The following is a 9,367-nucleotide window of genomic DNA, read 5'->3' as shown; positions in this document are numbered from 1 at the left end:
AGTTTTAGAGTGGAACTCCAGGGAGCAGTCTTCGTTTTATAAAGAATGTGAAGAACAGACTGACTCGCAGCTCGGGCTTTCTCCACCACAGAGCTCAGAGATGCACTGGCTAGTTTTTTTGACGAGAGAGTGACACCCAGATACACGAAAGATTTCACGATTTCGATTGATTGATTATACAGATAGAATTTCATCTTGTTCATACCCACAGGGTTCCCTTTTTCTTTGACTTTCATTACTTTTATTTTCATCGTGTTAATCGTTAATCCTTTTATTCCACAGTATTCCTCTGGTGCTTTCAACATTTTCACAAGATGTAAATATTTCCTTGCTAGCAAAACGGTGTCATCCGCAAATAGAACCAACAGAAGGTCTTTCTTCCTGTTAATATCCGGCCTCTCGAAACCCTTGCGTCTAAGCTCCAACTCAAAATCTGCGATATAAAGGACAAATAGGAGGACACTTAAGGATTCCCCCTGAAGAACTCCCTCAGTCACCTTAAATTTATCTGAGAGTTCTCCATTACTTCTCACCTGAACCACAGCTCGGTCGTACAGAGACTTCACTACTCTAACGATCCTTAGACTCACCCCCATCTCCAGCAGTCTTTTGCAAAGCAGGTGATGAGGGATCGAGTCGAAGGCTCGCTTAAAATCCACGAACACCGCGAATACTTCGGATTTCTTATGTCTCAGCTGAAAGTGGACTGTTGAAAGGAGTGTGAAGATGGTATCAGTGCAACTTCTTTTACGACAGAACCTAAACTGAGACTCAGGCAAGATGCCTCGTTCCTCAGCCCAGACCTCCAACCTACGTTTTATGATAGAAGTAAAATTTTTTGTCACGCAGTTTATGAGGGCACGGACATCTCCCTTGTTATACAGCATCGTTAGAATTACTCTGGACCACTCTGGAGGATAGGTTTCAGAATTCAGTACATTATTAAACATGATACAAAAACTAGACTCCCAGCAATCCGGGAGAATTTTAAAGAACTCGTTTGATATTTGATCTGGACCAGAAGCGATGATTTGATGATACATGTTCTCGTGAGCTATTGCTACAGGATCTCTACCAGTTTTCGCATTCTGGTTCACATATTTTCGATAAATTTGGAGATACTTATGAATTCTTTTCCTAACATTTTCACTGCTCATCTCAACACCCAACTCCTTTTTAATATTAACTGCCATTGTTTTCCACATTTCTTGATTATTTTTCATTTTCTCCATTGGGCCAACTTGAGAGAAATATCTGACATAATCTTCCAATAGGTGTGCCAATATTAATTCAGAATCTATAATGACGATAATATTATTATGGTCATAGAAGTGATATGGGGAAAAATTGTAGAAAATGGATAACCTGATTTTTTAAAGTACATATATTACCTCGATTTATTTCAAAAAATTCTTGAGATAAATTCAGAGAATTCAGGGAAACTTTATTTCAGAAAAACTATGCACTTGATGGGGAGAAAGATCTTGTGCAAAGATCTCATTTCTACTGAATTTTACATTAAAAAAATGAGTTTACAACAAAGAAGGAGTACACAACTCTTACTCGACTTCGAATTTCCGTTGATTTGAAAGAAAAATTAATGAATGAATAAACTGGTTCTGAATAATAAATTATTATTATTATGAAGTCAATGAAAGATCTCTACCTTGATTATTCCCTATGTCATTAACGATCCTACGTTTTTTCCTCCCTTTCGCGTAGTCACTGGAGTGGAGGAGTCAATGAAGTGGCGAGCTACTTCATCCATAGATATATGTCTTCGTTTGCCTCTCTTACAATTCGTCAAAGGTTTGTCTTTTTTTCCGTGAATTTTGGGAGTATCCGTTTTGCAGGATTAATTTGTCGAGGACTATTTTTACCAGGATTAAATGACGTGATACCCCATTTGTGGGAAATTCGGTAAGGATCGAAGGATTTTTTAAGGTATAACACTCAGAATTATCATATATCGTATTAGAATTTATTCACAGCAAAAGAAACTTTGGTTTGGTTTCGACAAAGGTATTAATCCTCCGATCGAAAATGTCCAAATTATTACGAATTGTCGCGAGGTGACGTAATGAGGTATTCGGCCGCTAAGGCAAGCTCGAATTCAATAGATTGAAATAATTCGAAATAAATATAAATAGCTGCGCTATTTATTTATTTATTTATTTATTTATTTATTTATTTATTTATTTATTTATTTATTTATTTATTTATTTATTTATTTATTTATTTATTTATTTATTTATTTAGTATTTTTTGTCCGTTATAATAGGAAAGACGAAGTGGAAAAAAGTGAGGGAAAAGTTTTACGGGAATTGATTCAGAAGTATGGAAACCAAACCGGCTTTTTCGGAGCAATTAAAACGAAGCAGGTGGTTTTCAAAGGTGTAACGGATGATTTCAATATAAAATTTCACCTAAATCGCAGTGAACGACAAATCAAAGAATATTGGAATACCATCAGAGACAATGTTGAGAGTGAAGATGACGAGGATGAGGAGAACATGTGAGACGAGAATAAAGATAAGATGCCAAAAGAGAAGAGCAGAATGACAAATGCTAAACGTGTCGAGTATATTCTCAGCGCGAGGGCTGAACAAAAACAAAAGATAGGAAGGCCAGAAATGAGGAAAAGAAACGGGAAAAGCTTTAGATTATGGATTTATTTTGCAAGAGATTCTCAAAAATCAACAAAGAAAATATGGATTAAGAATATTTCTGTTGCCACGGCGGGCGCAAAGTGCGTCTTGCTGACTTCGTTTTAACCATGGGAGGTAAAATAAAGGACCCTCACCTACGTAATTTACCACACCCAGCTCCACCTCGGACGGTAATTCCACACGTGGGCACCACTCCTTGATTTTACCTCCCAAGGTTAGAAATATACCATTAATTTTTCCCCCTTTATTGTGATAATTTTTAAAATGATGAATAATTAATGTTATTTGAATAATATTAGGTGTGACATAATTTTTACAGATTTTTTCTTCGATCTTAAAATTATATTTAAAATAAAAATATATTCGCGGTCTTTTCTGGTTTTGAAAGGATCGAATGAAAATTTTCAGAATACGGAACGACAAGTCTATGTAAGTCACCCAACCTTTCAGAATAGCAGAGTTTACGATGGCAACTGATAAACAGCACATTCGGCACTGCATTTTATACGAATTCCAACAAGGGAAAAATGCTTCTGAAGCACGGGAATCAATGTGTAGTATTCTCGGTGCCGACGTTGTATCTTATGAAACGTGTAATTATTGGTACAAACGTTTTAGAAGTGGTAATTTTGATCTGAGTGACCAGCCGCGTCCTGGAAAGCCTCGAAAGTTTACAGATGCAAAATTGCAAGCTCTACTTGATGAAGACTCAACGCAAATGCAACAAGAGCTTGCAGCTCAGTTAGGAGTCACCCGAACAGCTATTTCTAAGCGTTTGCGTCAAATGGGAAAAATCCAAAAACTTGGAAGCTGGGTCCCACATGTGTTGACCGAACACAACCTAGGTCAACGTATGAACACGTGCCTTTCACTGCTTGTCCGGCAACAAAAATAGGACTTCTTGTGGAGAATTGTGACGGGTGATGAAAAGTATATTTTTTACGAGAATCCCAAACGTAAAAAGTCGTGGGTAGATCCCGGACAATCCAGTACATCGACGCCGAAATAGAACATCCACTTAAAGAAATTTCTCCTGTGTATCTGGTGGGACACGAAGGGTGTGCTTTATTACGAACTCCTGGAAATAGGTCAGACGGTGACGGCGGAACGCTACAGCCGACAACTGGACAAATCGAGCGAAGAACTTGATCGGAAAAGGCCATTTACTGGGCAAGGAAGCAGGCAAGTCATACTGCTGCATGACAATGCTCGATCTTACGTTGGTCGCGCGACTCAGAAGACCCTCTTAAGTTTGGGATGGGAAGTTCTCCCGCATGCGGTACATTCACTAGACTTGGCCCCATCCGACTATCATTTATTCCGGTGCATGCAGCACGCCTTACAAGGAACATTACACAGGTGTCCCCCTCCGATTGCGATGAAACTTAAATATGTTACAGGGGATCCAAAACTAAGAGACACGTTTTTTTTTTTTAGCTGCCCATATTGGGTTTTAGAGGGTGAAAGTGCTCTCTGAAGTTGACCACCTCTCTGGGTCATTTTTCAATTGCCCACATAAGGAAGCTTTTTAAACAACTCTGTCGAAGTGTATCATGAAGGTCTCAAGGAATGATGAAAATGCGAATTAGAACCGTCTCCGGGGGGGTGAAATATGGAGAGTAAACTACCCTTGTGAAAATTCATTTTGCTCTTGGAAAAAATTTTTTTGATGGAAATCCCATGGGATAAATTCCATTTGAGAAAGTAGAAAAAAATACAGAATACCTGTTTTGATTTTTTTTTTTAATCGAAATTTAAAACTTAAAAAAATACATTATTCGTGAATTGCAAAATTTCAAACTTTTTCCTGCACAAAACGAAGCTTACGGCTAATGATGAGGAAAACCATTGGGACAGGATCCAGGAGTAGTGTCGGGGTGGTTAACTACCCTTGGGCGGGAGGGGGGGAGTTTTTTTAATAAGGAAAAAAAATATCGATGAGAATTTTACGAAACACATTTCGTTCGAAAGCATGAGACAATTTAAAGCACATATTTAGATTTTTTCCGCAAATTAGAATTTTAAGGTAAGAAACATCAATTCTTTGAAAAATTATGAGTTTTAAATTATTTGTTATAATAGACTGATCTTACACGCAATGATAAGTGAAACAATTGAAATAGTCTTCGGGAGTGAAACTTGAGGGCTTAACAATCCTCTTGGTATTTTATAGAATCGATCGGACCAACCTCATTCATTTTCAAAAGAAATCAGTAATGACCATAAATCTAAAAAATTTCACCGAAGGCCACAGTAGAGATTCCATTAAATGGGGCTTCCATTTCCAATTTGAAAAAATGAGTTATGATGAAATATTTTGAGGAATTCAAATTTTCATCTGTATATGAACGTGGATGGGTGGTACAAAGAAGAGCCGATGATTTTGTATAGTAAATAATGGATCGATGGTAAGATGTATTTCGGTTGCTCTTATCGCTTCGATGTGATATCGTTTTCAATGAGACGTAAATGGCGACATATGACAATACCATTCTATTTGATAATGCAGAACCACAACTGAAGAATATTCGGGAGTTCTAAACATATTGATGCAAATGGCTCATTTGTTATCTGAGGATGAAATTACTCTGATCAATATAACTTATGCGATATCAATCTTTTTCATTTCCATCCCTCTTGTGAATTACAATCAGTCTATGAACNAGAGAAAAGTAGTTTTTCGGTGAGTGTCGTGATCTATACTTGTTCTACCATGAAAGTTAATCCGATCAACGTTATCCGACTTCTGATGGCAATATTTGAAGGTCTCAATCTTGCTGAAACACCCGTGAACAACGGCGAACGTGAATTAGCAGACACGTTCGAAAGGATATTGATTCAATCAATGGAGGAATATAATGGAGTTAAAATGATCGAAGAAACATCCCTGGATTTTCAAGAGCCTTATAAAGATATCGAAATGATAGCGGTCGAGGATAAAGAATTTCAACCACATACAGAAGAATCACCTGACAGTTGTTCGGAGGATGAGGAACCTGTAGATTTCGAATATAAAAAGAATGCCGTTGACTTCTGGAGAAGTGGAAAAAAGAAGAAGAATCTCTCTATAGAAACTGTTTCCTATCAATTCAGGAAGGTGAAATCGCGCAGGTAGTTACGACGCTGGACAAATTAAATCAATAAAGGAGGGACATACATGGAGAAGTTGAAACGCATTTCGGAGTATACATTAAAGAATATGAAGAATGCTATCGATGCAGGTTTGATCGTCCACGATACTGACCTCCGAAGGTGGGCCCTGCAAGCCCGGAAGGAAATCGGCTTCGAAGACGTTCGTTTCACAGCTTCGTCCAGGTGGTTGCATTATTTCAAACGAGCACACCGCATAACATCCCGGAAGATTAACAAATTCATCACCAGAAAAACATTAGAAACTCGGGAAGCGTTACAAAAAGAAGCGGACGAATTCCTCCTGAAAGTTCGGTTTTATTGAGATACGTATGGCCCAGAAAACATTTATAATACTGATTAAAGTGCTTTCCAATTGGAAAGTCATTCAGGGCGAACGTTAGCTGAAGAAGGTACAAAACAAGTAGCGTGCATCGTACAATCGATAACTTCAACGACACATAGTGTAATGAACATGTGGGGATGTCCGTTAGGAACACCACCAAGACCTGAAAAGAGCTACCCCACGACAGGAAAAGTCTATCCGTGACCAATTAATTAAGGTGAGAGAGAGAGACTTTTGTTTCCCACTCCGGTGGAGTTTTGAGCGTAAATTTCCCATTCCGATGGAGAATTTTTGAGTTTAGTTTTCCCATTCCGATAAACCCGACGACCTGGCGCAGTGGGTAAGAGGGTGCCTCACATGCGAGCGGTTTCGGGTTTGGTTCCCGGTCGGGGAGAATGGTGATGATCTAACCATTCAAAGTCTTGATCAAGCAGCCGCTACAATAGATCTTGATAGATTTAGGTGGCATAGGGCGCTTTGTGCGCCTAGTCACTCCATTCTAATCTCTAATCTAAAAAAAAATTTCCCATTCCGATGGAGAATTTTCGAGTTTAGTTTTCTCATTCTGATGGAGAATTTTTGAGTTTCGTTTTCCCATTCTGATGGAGAATTTTCGGTTCAGTATTTTCCCACTCCGGTCTGGTAATTGTTGATTAGTTCATGATCGATAAATAATTTTTGAGGGCCCATAATTTGATCGAGAAGAAGGGCCATATTTAGAGTCATCCGCTCTTTTTGTGGGAATAACCCTTTTATAACTCTCGCGAATATCATATAGGATTAATTGAAATATTGGCGCTCCAGAATTTTAGTTGGGTATTACGGGGTAAAATGGGTCTTTTTTTAAATTTTGTTGGAAGGTCACTTGGGGTAAGCGCAACTCTTAATCCCGGTGAATTGCCAGGTTGCCTTAGAGTTTCGGAGGGAAACGTTTATTCTATTTTTTTTTAAATAACTGTTAGTAATTAATTATTAATTTTGCCTCGTAAATCCCGGAGATTTGATCCGTGAGATGCATCTTAAATTTTTAGAATCGATCGAGCCTCCATCCGCTCTAAAAATAATTGTTAGGAATTAATTTGATTTTATTTTTGATTTGAATTTAGGCATTCGAAAATCCCCGAATTTATTCGGTGGCTCCCTCAGAGGTTACGACTTTGAGGAGAAACTATCTCCACCAATGAGCGCTCAGCGTGGTTGGTCGGAAATCCCGAGGGCCCGGTGTGCCGCAGCACTGACCTCCGAAATCAGTCCCGCGTTAACCGTCATCAATAAGTAGTCGCGTGTGAACTTCTCTGTGCCCACACAACGCAATTGTGCAAATTGGATTATTGTGCCTTTCGGAGAAGCTGTAAAGATTAAGGATGGTCCGAAAAGGGAAGAGGACCATTAAACATGGAAAAACAGTGAGTTTTCTGGAATTTTTCCCCTAATTTCGAGCCATTTCTGGATGCCGTCGTTTTCCTCTTTATGGCGGGATCCCTCGCGTGGCCCTCAGCCACGAGCAGTGGTTGATCACCCCTCTAGTGGTATCTGGTGGCCCTGATTGGGCATTTTTTTTGGCATTCTGTTGGGCATTATCCCTTATCCCGGATTTTTATCCGCGTGTCCTTCCGATTTTTGGATCGGCAATTCCACCCAAATCGGGTCGGTAAACAGTTCTCGCGGCTTCCGGATTATACCGGTCATCTTTGAGATGATTTTCGGGTTCAGTGAGTGTTTGGTCGGTAGTGGAATTTCTGCGTCTTTTCCCAGTCGAAATCTGACGATTTTCGACTTGGGCTATTTCCTTCTTCCTCGCTCCTAGGGCGAGGAGTATCTCTATTACATCCTACATAAAAATTGCGTAGAGTTTTTCCCCTCGCGGCACCCCGCTGACGCGCCGACGAGTGGCGGCTCTCGCTTCCCGTAAGTGTTCCGTCGTTTAAAATTCCCTCCGGAGGTAAATTAATCCGGAGTGGTTCCCAATGATTCCAAAATTATAATTTTGGTTTCATGGGCTTCGCTTGACCTTCCCGAGGAAATTGGCTTTGGGTTTTTGAAAATTTACTCTACCGATTTTCCGCTACGGCGAGTTTAGTTTTAGCTAATTTTTATTTCCTTCCGCCGTACACTATGCGTATACTGGTAGGTTCATTTTCTTGCTCTCACTCTCACGGGGATTCGCATACCTTTCCCTTCATTTCTCGATATTCTCGAGTATTTCGGGATTAATCGATAATTTTCTTTATATTACTGTGTGAGGGATTTGATGACCTCACCTGTGGCCGAGTTAATCGAAGTATTATTTTCGGACTATATAGTAAACTTTCAAGTATTATTTTCAAATTATTATTTGTCATTTAATCAGTTCTTGTTATGAATCCTTTTTTTTTGTGAGATCAATGCGAAGAGAAAATCATGTAAATTAACAATTTTTACAAATTTCAATAATGAAACACGTAAGGACGATGTCGATTTCGTCTTTTTTGTAGTGTTGACCACCCAATACCCGTCTCCACCTGAAATCCACCCCTCTCACCGCAACCTAGCATACTGAGCGAACCAAGGACCGTTACCTTTCCCCAGAAATCTAGTTTTCTCCTTTTTTTGAGTAAATTTGTGAGGTTTTTGTATGTGTTAGAATTAATTTTGTAGACTCCTCCGGTTTGGTGATTCCGGCTAAAAATTACCTGGCGCCCGTAGATTTTTCGTGTTTCGGTATCGGGTTTCATTTGACCCCACTCAAGTTGAGGCTTCGAAATTGCGACTTAATTCCATTTCTCTCTAATTTTTCGATCCCGTGATGATCTCATCGCGGCGGAATTTTGTTTTTCAGGATTGCGACTTAATTCTCATTTCTCTCTCAGTTTTCGATTTCGTGATGATCTCATCGTGTTGAAATTTCAATTTTCGCGTGTTACTAGGCCGATTTATTTCCATGGAAGTGAGAGAGATAGTTGAGGTTGAGGATTACGTGACATCACAATGATTAAGCAACCCGGGTAAGCAACCAGGGTGTTATCCTTTCGCTGCGTGGCTACCTTATCCTCCCGCTTTTGGGACAGACGCTCCCCAAGCTCAAGGGCCGAATCCCCCAAACATGGGGCAGAATCCCCCAAACATGGGGCAGAATCTTCCTGCCTTTGGGACAGACGTTCCCCAAGCCCAAGGGTCGAATCCCCCAAACGCGAGGCAGAATCCTCCAGCTTCTGGGGTGCAACATCCCTTCAATGCGGAGGAA

This window comes from Diachasma alloeum, unplaced genomic scaffold, assembly GCF_001412515.2.
Source record: "Diachasma alloeum isolate Michigan unplaced genomic scaffold, Dall2.0 Dall_scaffold_00309, whole genome shotgun sequence".
Taxonomy (NCBI): domain Eukaryota; kingdom Metazoa; phylum Arthropoda; class Insecta; order Hymenoptera; family Braconidae; genus Diachasma; species Diachasma alloeum.
Note: the sequence above shows the minus strand (reverse complement) of the source record.